The 14,731-nt window shown below is 36.6% G+C and overlaps 1 pseudogene; it reads left to right on the plus strand.

Annotated features, from left to right (window-relative positions):
* Positions 1-8,908: 8,908 nt before the first annotated feature.
* LOC132601721 (putative late blight resistance protein homolog R1B-12) lies at positions 8,909-13,592 on the plus strand (annotated as a pseudogene).
* Positions 13,593-14,731: the final 1,139 nt, after the last annotated feature.

Here is a 14,731-nt window from a genome sequence, read left to right on the forward strand (position 1 = left end):
TAATACGCAAATATAAATTCAAGTATATTTTATAAACAATTCTTCAAATTTGGAATCAATCATGCATACTTTTAACTAGGCATAATTAATAAGAAAACTCACTTCCTTTTGAATCCTATTATAAGCTTAGATTTTTACATTGCCACATTCACGTTATATTTTCTACAAGTCTTATTTTAAATAGCATTTACTATATTTCCTATAAAATCTTAGCAACATTTGGAGCTCCATTTAAATAGCATCTAAAATCTTCATTATGCAAAATATCTTTTACAAGTTTTCTTTCTAAATAGCATCTTATTTAAAGCTTTAGCAATATTTATAAGTCTTCTTTAAATGTCATTTTTATTTTAATAATGCTTGTAAGTTTTATTTCATGCAAATTATCACATTTCCTATAAATCTTATTAAATACTATCTTTCATTTAAGGCTTCATCAATATTTTCAAGTCTCACCTATTAAACAACGCTATTATACTTTCGTCTAAAACCTTAACAACATTCATAAGTCCTATTTAAAAAAAATGGCATTTAAAGTCTCTTTTATACAAATTATTATATTTTCTGTAAATCTTATTTTTAACTAACATTTTTTTTTAAAACTTTAACAATATCTTAAAAACATTTTCTAAGTTTTAAGCATTATATTTACTCTCAATTAATTAACCTAAGTTTGGTCGGATAACCGTAAGTTAACGGATTCTAAAGGATGCCTAACCCCTTCCCTTTAGGATAATATAGAGCCCTTACCTAGAATCACACTGGTTAAGCAGATTATTAATTGAGGTTTAGTTTTAACTTTCCCTTAGTTAACATCTAGGTGTCCTAATTCACCGTTAAATAATTAGGTGGCGACTCCTTAAAACAATAATTTAGGAATCCCCAATATGTCATACTTCTAAATCAACCCGGTTAAAATGGGGTGTGACAGGGTCATGGTCAAGAATATGGCTGAACATGGCTTGAATACATGAACATGAAAGAAACATGACATAAAACATAAGAGCTTGACATGGTTACGTGGGAACATGGTCATGGATCATGAGAACTGAATATGTGATTACATGGAAACATGTACATGGGGAACATGAAACTGAGTAGCACCTACATGAATGAGAATCATGAAACATTTGTCCTCGATTTATGACTAGTGGTTAAGAATCGCTATTAACTCTGGAATCTACAAAATTTATGGCAGGACTTCCTTCATAATTCAAACCCTTACGACATTTCTCAAATGCCTGCCAGCTAACTAAAGTACCAACACACAACTCACACGGTATCTTAATACGCATGATGTGACATAACGTGATTACTGAATCTTGAATGTAGCTAACATAAATATTGAGTTGGCTTGAACACACGGATATTGGCTGAATGATTACATGATTACTATACATGGGGTTTGGAAGAAAATCCGTAGGCACGAATGACATGAGTACTGGAAATACGCACGAACATGACATGATTACCTGGGCGTGAGACGCATGACGTGGGACATAAATACATGAAGAATAGATGACATGAATACATGAGTGCTAAACTGCCATGAGATGCGAATAAGTGTAAAAATGGATATCGTAACATGGGATCTGAATGTCGAAAACATGATTGTTACAACACGAGGGTTGAATACTAATTAGCGCGGGTAGGATTTGGATACTTAGGGACTTAATTGTAGACGTTCATATGTCACCATGGTAATATGAGATAGGAGTATGACTCAGGCTTTGAATGTAAGCGCAACTCGGTGTGAATGCGACAGACTTGAGTCATATAATAAGAATATGATCCTAACATAGGTATTCATAAATCTCTAGCATAGGAAAGACATGAATACGTCAAATCTGAGTAGAATACTCCTGAGATAAGTACCACAGGGTACATAAAAAGATATCTATTTGAATATAGGAATGCACCTTACTTCTGATTACCTTGTTAACTGTTAATCATGATTATGAATACCTTAGCTCATCTTGCTCATTCTCGTGAGCGAATTACAGAGGACTGAGAGAAAAGGAATTATTGGTACTATTCACATGAGATACTTTGCTTTAGAGAACAGACGTGACATGGTGCATTGTACATGGAGGACGTAACATGGAACATGTGTACATGGGAACGTGATTCATATGGCATGAAACGTGAATAGCATGACATGGGGCATGGGACCATGAGCAACTTGATACATTATAGATGCATATCGTGGCATCTGGACCTGATTTCATGAGTATTGAGCTAATAATAAGACATAAGTGTGATTTGCGTGGGGTACAATTGTAGGCTCACTCTTAGGTCAGAGACATAAGGCATGAATAAAATATTACCTTTAGAATTTAGATATACCGAAAGAATAGGACATGGTTCAACATAGCTTACTATTATCACCGTGAGTAAATGCCCTTGTTATAAATATGGCTCATGAAAGAATGGATTATAGGCATGTATAATTCGTTCCTCGAGCATCTAAGACATGGGTAGAAAGTCACTTTGAACATAAAAATGGCATAGGTACTTCGGAAAAGATAAGGGCATCCTTTCTGCCAAGCTACAAGATGGTTTAAAACATTAGCCAAAGAAACATAAGCACGAATTACATAGAATCATAGGTAGGACATCCATCTTGGTTCACCTTCATTATTATCTAACAAAATCATTTTTACGATACCGCTATAAGTGGGATGCATAGCGAAATGGATTGGGGCACGAGTATGTGGTAACATGGAGAACATAATCATAGGAGTCAAGATCATCATCAGATTTGAAAAGCACTTAGATGCTAGAACATGAACATGAGTATAAAAGCATGATAGATACGTGAGACCTGAATGCGGGTTTTTTTTTTACATGAGCACACTTGATGTGCGAAACATGAAAGGACATTCCCTTGCATAGCTTACTATCATATGAAGTCTTAATTCTTGTATATTAAATGTGGAGTGTAAATCTCTAACATGGGCATGATATGGGTACGAAAGGCACGAGTAGAGTACGTCTGGGCATTAGTACCACATAGTACATGAATTAGTCTAGAATTGAAACTGTTATACTCTTAAAACCTGCTATTCGATCTAGAACTTTATCCCATAACATAATTACCTAGTACTTGATCTCAACGGGCATGACAAAAATCGCATTATATGCACCTTATCTTGGCTACATGAAATTGTGATCCTCTGACATAATCTCCTTAACACCTATCAACTTACAAAACACATAATCTATATCGGCACCTTATCGCACGATCTCCCCCTTAGTTCAAAAGCTGGCGTTTAAAGCCTGTGGATCTCTCGAGTTAGCGATAAGTCGTCATCTAATGGTTCTGCTAATTTCCTCTGAAATACTGACGACTCATTTCTTCTGCTTACTTCAAGCAAATCTTACTTACTGCGAAAACTGGATTACTTAAATGAATGGGTTTCTAATGTACATAACTAGCATACTAGCTTTGTCAGTCTTGGGGAAAATTTTTTCTGATAACTCTTAAAGGCTCTTCTTCTGTAGCTTGCTCTCTTACTGCTTAGATGGTTTTCTTCTTTCACCAATTTCTATACCTCAAATTTAACTTAAACCCTTTGGGTTCTAATACGCCTTCGGTGTATTCATATAGTTATCCACTTAGTAGTGCTACTTGACTAAGTAACTCAAATCGTACTTCTACTAACTCTACTGAAAATTTCTAATTCACTGTATCTATTCAAATTTACTCATTATGCTTCTGTTAACCACTTGCTAACATCATATTCTCTAATTCTTCTCTGAGTACTAAAGTGAAGCATAAGGTTATTTCTAACTTTTCCTCCTTATCTGACTCTATTCTGGGGTTGTATACTATATTACTGAACTATAAACATGGATCGCACTTAGGGAAATTTTATCTGTCTCAAATTCTCAAATAAGAAATTGGAACAACTAATCCCAAACTCCCTATACAAGTTCAAAATTATACTACACTATACATATCGGGGATAAATACTTAATCACATAACCTAAGAGGGAATTGTCATATCTTTTATCTCATAGTAATATCTGCTTCTTGTTGTAACTCACTAACATCATACTCTCAAGGTCTGATCTAAATAAGCTTAAATAATTTAAAACTATCCCTAAAAATTCAATATCGTCTGCTCGTGGTTTTTCTTATCGCACTCAGTCCCTTCTTAGTCATATACATAGTTCATATGGAAAATATATATATATATATATATATATATATATATATATATATATATATCCTTGAAAAAGTCGAGACTTTCTAGTATTACAGGTGGTTGGCTCTTAGGCTTTTTCCTGCTTAAAACTACCGTGGACAATTTATGCCTGCTGCAGTTAACTTCCTAACATGTTACCTTGTAGAGTCTTAAATCTGAACTATCAACTGCACAATAACCACATAAGACATAATAGATCTAGGGCATAATATCTCATATGTGTCAAGGAGGGAAAATTATTGGCATACCTATGACACATGTGACGGCACATCGGAGTCCTGGCGATCTACCATATCATGATAACGTGCTTGATCCCCACTTAATCCTAATACTTCATCCCTATCAGTGCCTTGGTCTACTAGTGCCCGAGTACTACGGGCTGCGAACGGTGTTGTTGAATTGGCTATGCCTGGTCTAGGGGAACGAATTGTACCATCACCCTTAGTGTTACTATTGTACTTGACTGAAGGGCATTCTCTTTGGATGTGGCCTTAGAGACCACAATTATAACACACATCCGAACCCATCCTACACACTCCGGCATGTCTTTTTCCACACCTACTGCAAATGGGGTGCGAAAAACCTTTGTTATCCTGTTTCACTTGTGGGCATCTTTCAGATAGTGACTCTGCCGGCCACACCCAAAACATCTATGGGTGCCATAGCGGCACACCCCTTGATGTCTCTTATTACACTTGCAGCAAATAGGATTATGAAAACCCCTCTTCCTCACATTGGTCTGAGCTGGGACATTAGTGGTACTTGAAGCAGGTTCTGATGACCTACAGTCGTAGAATTGAAAAATTAGAACTCTCGGAGTCTGAGAGTTCGTCTCTGGGGTCGCATCAATGGTATCCCTCGGGCCCGAAGTTGCCTTTCTCTTAGTAGACATTTTCTGAAAGAATGTAATACGCACGAGTCAGAATAACTCCTGATAACTCTATCTAAAAGCAACACATCGATAATGATTAGTTTCACATCTTCCTCATCCACTGAGATGAGGCGTATTTGGTAGAATAGGGAACAACACACGAGTCCGAGTGATTTCTAAGAACATAGCTCTATTGCACGATCTAGAGTTGAAATAAGTGAGACAATCTTAGATGTCTTCATGGTCAACTGTTTATATGTGTGGCGCGCACACACATATAAAAGTGATCCCACTGGACACGGTTTCATAGACTTCCTAAGACACTTGAACCTAGGGCTCTGATACCAAGATTTTTCACGCCCCGAACCATGTCCTGGGCGAAACACGGCACTCGGTGCCTTACTGCATGTGACCGAGTGAACCACATGGCTTGCTGAATCATCATGAGGCATAACATGAGCGGAATATAATATGAATGCATGATGAGCCTTTACAAAATGCAATAAGTCATAATACTTAATCAAAATACTTGTTTAAACATGAGTGCCGAAATAACATGAATGAGCCAAAATGACTATACGACTCCGAAAGTGTGACATGACATAACTGACTTGTCTAGTCTATGAAACCTCTAACATAAGTCTGAACATGGAAAACATACTCGCTGGGACAAGGCCCCCAGCATACCTTAGATGCATAGCTAATCATTAAATAAAGAGTTGACTAAACCCCGAATGAGATAGGGCTCACCAATAAGCTGATACGAATGTTGTCCTACTGAGCAGATGTGTCATCCTGTAAATCAATAACTGCATCGTGAAATGCAGGCCCCCGGGAAAATAAAAGGGAACGTCAGCGCATTGAATGTATTGGTATGTAAAGTAACTGAATGAAATAACATGGGACATAAAGTGATAAAGATAAGAACTGAACGTGAAACTGAAACCTGGTTATGAGCATGAACATGAATACATATATAATATAAAGCATGAGTAAAACATGGTAGCTAGGGAGATCATTTCATAACAGACAATATAATATCACCACGTGGGTACGTGGAGTCTGGTACCTCGTCGAACCAGCAGAGCCCCCATACCTTGCCAGGGTATAAGGTGGTAACGTGCCTGATGGATCCATTTAGTGTAAAATTAAGGTATCGTCCTAACTGAGCGGAGCGATCCTTGTCCTACGGTGGCTACGTAGTTTCAGGCTATCTGAGCCTTCTCGGTAATTCGTGCAACTCCCAAAAACATGAACATAGTATAGTTGGCTAAGAAGCCCATGAGTTTCGTGAAATAACTTGTAAATAACTTGTAATCATGATTTCATGAAGTAACTTGTAACATAGCTTGTATCATGATTTCATGAGATAACTTGTAGCATGGTTTCATGAAATAACTTGTATTTAGCATGTATATTTCTTGTATCATGGCATGAAAGTAATTATATGATTTAATTGCATGAAAACTTGTAGACATATAGGATATTCATGAAATAATCATTCTTAGTCAAAAACATGCATGCAAGAACCCATGGAATACAAGCTATGGGTTTTCATGGATTACGGACGGATTCTCAATAATCATAAAGAAATATTAAGAACTCAATGATGGAATTATAATGATTCATACATAATATAATCATGGACATGGACCTAGGGTTATCATGAGCATGGTATAGAAACCCTAGTTTTAGTAGAGAATCATAATTTATGGATTATGAGGCGTGGGAAGAACAATGATGTTCCCACACGTAGATAGTAACTCTACATACCTGGTAATTCTCCAAACTTGAATTAAAGATTTTCACTTTGAAGAAGATTTCCAAAATCTTGGGTTCTTGAACCTTGAGATGGGTTTTCTTGAAAACCCTAGTTTAGGAATGATGATTTCTTATTTAGATTACAAGGATATGTATTAGAATTGACTTGGAATGATTAGAATAGGCTTACCTTGGTGCTCTTGATGATGGGAGAAAATAGAAGGTCGTTCTAGGGCTTGGGGTGTGAAGAATGAAGTGAAAAAGCCTTAAAACGAAGTTTTAAAATTGTTGTTGGACCCATTTTACGCCCTATTTTACGTCCTGTAAAAATTTTACGGACCTTAGATCCCACCGTAAATCAATTACAGTGATTTGGGCTTTCTGGACCAATTTTACGGCCCAAATCTGCGGCCCGTAGATTCCACCGTAAATCGACATAACACTGTTTTAGTAAAACAGGCATAACTTTTTGTACATATGTTTTTTTGACCTCTATAATATACTGTTGGAAAGGTATTTCAAAGATCTACAACTTTCAAGAAGGAAATATTCCCAAATTCCTTACAGATTTTTCCGTATACTCATTTTAATTGAGATATGGTGCAAACTCACTTGAAAACACGCTCCGTAGGGTAGCTTCCGACTTTACTTTGCTCAAGGACTCTTCCCATGTCTTGATTGGGTTTCAGACACCATTTATACACTACTCAAATTGGATTCATTATACCCCCATCTTACGAGTTGAATCTTAGCCCGAATGCACGAGGTGTTACACCCACCTCACTACAATATCACTCACACTCTATTTTTCTTCACAGACTATTTTCTTACACAGACTATGGCATACCTCACTTTGCTCTCACTCAGATGTATTGTCTGAGATTTTTTGTGTGTCTTTAAACTGAAAGAGAGCTCCCTACTTATAGGAATGGAGTGTGCAATTTTTCTCTTGGCATTAATTGGTCTGTGCCAATTCAAAGATTGTATCTGCAAAAGGAAATTGCTGCAGATCACATTCACACACTTTGTCAAAGGAAATAAACATTTCACTTAAATCGTGACTATGCGGCTGGACCCCACATAGAGAAGCTTCGCAATGCCGATGGAGGAGAAGTTGTTACAGCGATAACTGTAATGAGTGTCATTAACTGTTAAAGAAGGTGGAGTGTGGTGTTATGCTGAAGGAGAAGGTGAAGCCGTGGTGGCTGTCTTACTTGGTCTTTTCGACAAAACAGGGAAGTGTTGTTTTGCGTTTGGTGATGGAGATTCGCAGTAATAATTTTCTTGTTGAAAAAGCAAAAAACATAATACATAAACTGACCCTCAAACTTGGCCTCAACTGACAAGTATGCCCTCTAACTTTGGGTGTGCACAAGTAAGCACCTCAACTTGTATAAAGTTGAACACATAAACACAAATGTTGACGAGTCACCGACGTGGCACATAAATTTTGGAGGTGTCTAGATGGTCGTTTTGTAAGTTGGAATGTTCAACTGACAAAGTGGATACAAGTTGAGGTGCCTACTTGTGTACACCCAAAGTTGAAGGGCATACTTGTCAGTTGAGGCCTAATTTGAGGGCATGTTTGTGTATTATGACAAAGCAAAAAGTTCCATTTTTTATTACATACCCATATACTCCATATCTTTCTAGAGGTGGGTTTCGCTGCTTGTTGATAACAGTTCAGTTTTGAATCTGTTATTCTAGGAATAACTTTTTGATTCTTGATCTTCGTAGTTAAGCTTCTTCTTTTTTTTTTTCTTTTTTTGGAGTTTTCTGTTTCTGGAATTTGTGAATACGGTGATGGCGGAGAGAAAGGAAGAGGGAGGAGAAAGAATATTGAGGCTCAGTCTATGTGTCAAGTAAGCCAATTGTGTTTAATAGGTACTTCCTCTGTCCAAAAATACTCGTCATGTTTGTTTTCTTACTGTTCTTAGAGTCTTTGATTAATCATTGAATCTAAATTAGATTAGATTAATTTAATATTTTAAAATTAAAATATAGATATACGGAAAGTATATGGAAGGTACTACAAGTTGTTGGTGAAGATATACATCATAATGTGTTGATCAAAGTTCATATAATTTGACTTTCGAAAAGTGAAATGTTACAAGGATTTTGAAACAGGGGATTACAATTTAACTTGAGTTAAAGGTGTTCACTAGGTACAAACCTCAAAATTGAAGTACTCTCTATGTATTCAGCCTTTAAAATATGCACTAGTGGAACTGATTGTGTTGTCCATAATGGAATTTCGTTTTATAATAAACCAACGGGCAATCCACTACATCTTTTTTTTTTTTTTTTTAAAAGTGTAATTGTATCTACACTAGACATCTTTACCCTAATAACTTCATTATGTTCTTGGGCCAACCTATTGCAGATGATACCACTAATTGTATCAGTCAAAGTTTACCTAGGGGAAACAAAATTAGGACAGTAATCTAAGCTCAGAGAAAATGGCTTATGCTGCTCTTTCATCACTTATGCATACACTAGAGCAACTCCTGCAGCCTAATCCATCTTTGATTTATGGAAGTGAACAGCAACCTGAATCTACTTATCAAAGTCTTTGTGCTCTTCAAGATTTCCTTGAGGATACAACAAAGAAAGCCGAAGATATTGAAACTCTCAAGATTTCAGAAAAGAAGATCATAGATGTAGTATACAAAGTAGAAGATGCAATTAATTTAAGACTAAGAAGCATCATTCTTGCAGATAATCTAGAAAGTGCTTGTAAAGCCTTCAATGAAGAACTGCAAAATGTGGAAAAAGATGTTGATTCTCTTAGGAAAGAGGTGATGCAAATCGAGTTTAACAAGCAAGGAAGAGGAAGTCAACGTGCAGAAGCTACAAGTTCTTCCTCATCAAAAAGGTATGTAACTGAGGAAAATATTGTTATTGGAATGGTGAATGACTTCAACACCAAAATAGATCACCTCACTAGCCAAATAGATGAGCTAATTGTTGTATCAATTGTTGGTATGGGTGGTGTGGGTAAGACCACTCTTGCTAGAAAAGTTTATGATGACTCATCAATTCGATACCGATTTGACACACATGCATGGGTTATCATCTCTGAAGAATATACAACAACAACAACAACAACAACCCAGTGAAATCCCACAACGTGGAGGGTAAAGTGTACGCAGACCTTACTCCTACCAAGGTAGGACAGCTGTTTCTGAAAGACCCTCGGCTCAATAGAAAGCATAAAAAGAGGTCAGATAAGGCCAAGAAATTCAAAGCGATATGGAATGAAAATAACGAAAGCGACTAAGCCATGATAAAGTAGTTTGCAAAGGGGCAGTAGCTATCACAGATAAAATAAGATAATCAAAGTACAGAAAATAACAGATAGTAGCAGAAATCATAGCACAGGAACTTCTATCGCGATAATGCGACTACTAATATGAAAGGATAAACGATACTATCTACTAGTCTTCTACCCTAATCTGAGTCCTCCATACCCTCTTATCTAAGGTCATGTCCTTGGTAAGTTGTAACTGCGCCATGTCCTGTCTAATCACCTCTCCCTAATACTTCTTCGGCCTACCCCTACCTCTTCTGAAACAATCCATGGCCAACCTCTCACACCTCCGCACTGGGGCAACTGTGTCTCTCCTCTTCACATGTCTAAACCATCTCAATCTCGCTTCCCGCATCTTGTCTTCCACCGAGGCCACTCCCACCTTGTCCTAGATAGCCTCATTCCTAATCCTGTCACTCCTGGTGTGCCCACACATCCATCCAACATTCTCATCTCGGTAACTTTCATCTTTTGAACGTGAGAGATCTTAACTGGCCAAATCTCCGCCCCATACAACATAGTCGGTCTAACCACCACTTTGTAGAACTTGCCCTTAAGTTGTGGTGGCACATTCTAATGAAAGAATATAATGAAAGACAAATGCTTCTTGATGTAGTCTCTTCAATTAGTCGGGATAGGAATAACGAAAGCAATCAGAGAATGAGTGATGATCAACTAATGGAGATTGTGCATAGAGGTCTGATGGGTACTCTAATTGTTATAGATGATCTTTGGAGCACTGAGGCTTGGAACCTAATGCAAAGAATATTTCCAAACAACAATAACAAAAGTCGAATCTTATTAACTACTCGCCTCAAGTATGTCGCTGATTATACAAGCCCTGATTTTCCTTCTCATAATCTATCTTTTCTAAGTTTAGATGATAGTTGGAATTTATTTAGCGAAAGACTATTCAAAAAAGACCCCTGTCCTCCACAACTACAGAAAATAGGGAAGCATATCGTACAACAATGTCGAGGATTACCTCTCTCAATCGTTGTCATTGCTGGACTTCTTGGCAAGATGGACCCAACCCATGCTAATTGGAAGGAAGTTGAGGAAAATTTGAACTCATTCTTTGGTACGATTTCTGAAGAGTGTCAAGCAATTCTTTCTCGGAGCTACAATTACCTGCCCCAGTATTTGAAGGCTTGCTTTCTTTATATTGGGGTTTTTCCGAAAGCTATGGAGATTGGTGTGTCGAAGTTGACTAGCTTATGGATCGCTGAGCAATTCGTTAAGGAAAGAAGCTGTAAAAAGTTGGAGCTGGTGGCAGAGGAGTACTTAAAAAGAGTTAATTGACAGAAGTCTAATTTTGGTTGGTAGACGAGGGGCCAATGGAAGGATAAAAACATGCAAAATTCACGATCTCCTTAGGAAGCTATGCATAAGAGAAGCTGACGGTGAGAATTTCTGGCATGTCATTAGTAATAATGTTTCACGACGTGCAGAGGCGGACCCAGGATTTTAGCGCAATGGGGGCATCATTAGCTTTAGTGCTGCTAATTACTAAAGACAAAGTTAAGCGCGCGACTCTTAAAAAATTTATTGATTACAATAGCAAAGTACAAACTTCAATATTATCAAATATAATTAATTTGATACTAATATAACAAAAGTACATCATCAACTCATACTTGAACTCGATGCGTTTTCATTTTTTGAAAATGGTCAATAATAGCATCATTGCTTACAGTTGCAAATACTTCTCAAAGTAACAAACTAAACAATTATTTTTAAAAAAAAAATTACTAATAGTACTACGTTATTCATCTTAGGCTCATTATCATCATTATGTTATTAAAAAGAGGATAAATAATCAATAAACTTCTCCCAAATCCATTTGAAAAAAAAAAAAAAAAACCTGACTTTTCAAGACCTTAAGTTGATTGAACAAAATCCCAAATTTAAGAATATGATAAGATTTTAGGGCTTAGTATAAGATAATACAATTTTTAATTAAATTAAATCTATAAAGTTATGTATTCCTCAATCCCTAGTAATTAAATACTATTATATAGTTATATAATAAGTAGTCTATATTAATCACTAAAAAAGAAGGGAAAGCTTTACCGTAAGAGAAGTCCGATCGTTGGCTCGAATTCGATTGCCGGAAAAATTAATGAATATCGACAATAGATTCGACTATAGGTGACGTTCCTAACTTAGTGATTCGTGAGAAACTTGATAATGGAAGAATCGAAGAAGGGTTTGAGAATGGAGAGAGCCAAAGGAGTTTCTTTTTGCTTATTAAGTTTACTGCAAAAAAAAAATAAAAAAATTGTAGGAGCTAAGATTCGAACTCGGGTCACGATCGGTGAGCATCAGCTCAAGGGCACTCCTACCAACTGAACTACTTTAACAATTATGTTTGAGGGTCCTGTTAAAATATATGATCGTTTTTCAAGGTATATAAATATATGTATATAGGGTTTTTCCGAAGTTACAGGGGCACGTGTCCCCCCACCCTTCAAGGTGAGTCCGCCCCTGACGACGTGTGATTTCTAACTTTTTCAGAGACTGGTGTCGTCGTCATCGGCTAAGGCCTGAGAATGGTACCATGAGTACAGTCCGCAGCTTTGTTTATTTGAGAATGTGTTTTGGGGAAACTTTTTTTGAAAACTATCCGTGTAATTCGCATTTCAAGTTGCTTAAGGTTTTGGAGGCATCAGAGATACGTTGTGATTTCTCAAATGTGATAACTCAACTTGTACATTTGAGGTATGTTGCTGCATACACTGGTCAAGATCTCCCTTCTTCAATATCCAAGTTATGGAATTTACAAACATTGATTATCCGTCCAGTTCAAGATATAAGGCAGGGTTGGGTAATTTCACCGGCATTCTGGACAATGCCAAGGCGATATCCGTATATCCCCCTAGAAATTTGGAACATGTCACAAATGAGGCAACTGAATATGGGGATGATGTATATGCCAAGTCCTCTTGTGGCAGAAATTCATTCCACTGGTGAAAAAAAGTTAGTTCTCAGTAACTTGCATACACTTGTTCTTCGGTCATCTTTTATGTTGAAGGAAATCTTACTACGAACAACTAACTTAAACAAGCTACGAATTTTATCGATAGAGTATGTTGCTGAATGGTCCCAGCTTCTTTATTCAGTTATCCACCTTGAAGAGCTTGTGATGCTAGATATTCATGCATCAAGCAATTGCCCTCTACTGCACTTTCCACGTGATAAGGATGTTTTCCCCCAAAATCTAAAGAGTTTGAGATTCTCCGCAACTCATATACCATGGGAAGACATTATTATACTTGCTAATTTGCCCAATCTTGAGGTACTCAAAATAGATAATGCATCTGAAGGAACATATTGGATATTGAATGAAGAGGTTGTGTTTCAGAACTTAAAATACCTACGAATTGGGTACACAAATTTGGAAAAGTGGGAAGCAACAGCTGCCAATTTTCTATGCTAGAGCAGCTAGTCCTGAGAGGTTGTGGTAAATAGCTACCTTTTTACCTTCCTTTTTATATTATTACTCAAGTAAAAAAGTATTTTTACTTCATATTGCATCATATACTTTTCTTTCCTTTATAAAACAACTTACTTCTTAAAAAAATGTAATTAATTATCTTTTGCTCAGGAAGTCGATGTCCCCATAAAAATTTATATCTTATCTTAAAGCAATGGTGAACCCATTCTCATAAAATCCTGGATTCACCTCTGGTTGTTTCCATGCTTGTAACTTGTAAGCTCTGTGAGTTATTGACTAACGCGGTTAGCATATTCATTATTAGTTTCACATTAGCTTCTCTTTGAAATATAACTTGTAAAAAACAATTGTTGCTCAGTTATGTCTTCAGTTGTTTTTGCATGAATCTGTACAGCACAGATAGATGAATCTCAGTATTACATAACTCAGTCCATTCATTTGCCATAGGGACTAATTATAACAATAGTCTTTAGAGGATACTATGTAAATCGAGTACTACTTTTTAGCAATTTTTTTTTTTTTACTTTTTAGCAGTTCAGAGGTGTGCAATTGTTTATTGTCTTGCTTTCTGGTATATCATATATGCTAAAGAATTCCTGGAACGATCTTATCTGCTTCTCATTTTCTCTGCTTACTAACAAATCAAAGTGTAAGTTATTTTTCACTCATTTTCTTCCTCTTTTCCCCTTCACTTTTTCCCAAACAAAGAATTTAGACAGAATACCTAAAGACCCTCCTAAACTTGACGTGTTTTATTTAGATTCCCCTAAACTATTAGTAGTCTTAAATACCCCCCTTAACTCGGCTATTTGATCGTCTTAAGTACAAAGTTAAAGGATTACATGGATGTTTGAAAAAAAAAATTATAATTCTAATTGTCTTCAATAATTATATTTAATATACTTAGTTTCAGATTTACCCCATAGGGGTATATGTTTAGGATTTCAATGACTCAGTCTCTGGATGTGGAGCAGTTCTCAATCAAGAAAGTGTACCAGAAGCTAAGGGGTGATTATGTGAAGGTGCCTCGGAGGAAAATGACTTGCAACAATGGTGACAATCCAAAATTGATCTCTATTCAACTGATGGGTTGAGTAAATAATGGGGCTTGAATTTGACTG

The sequence above is a fragment of the Lycium barbarum genome, chromosome 7 (genome assembly GCF_019175385.1).
Source record: "Lycium barbarum isolate Lr01 chromosome 7, ASM1917538v2, whole genome shotgun sequence".
NCBI classification, from domain to species: Eukaryota; Viridiplantae; Streptophyta; class Magnoliopsida; order Solanales; family Solanaceae; genus Lycium; species Lycium barbarum.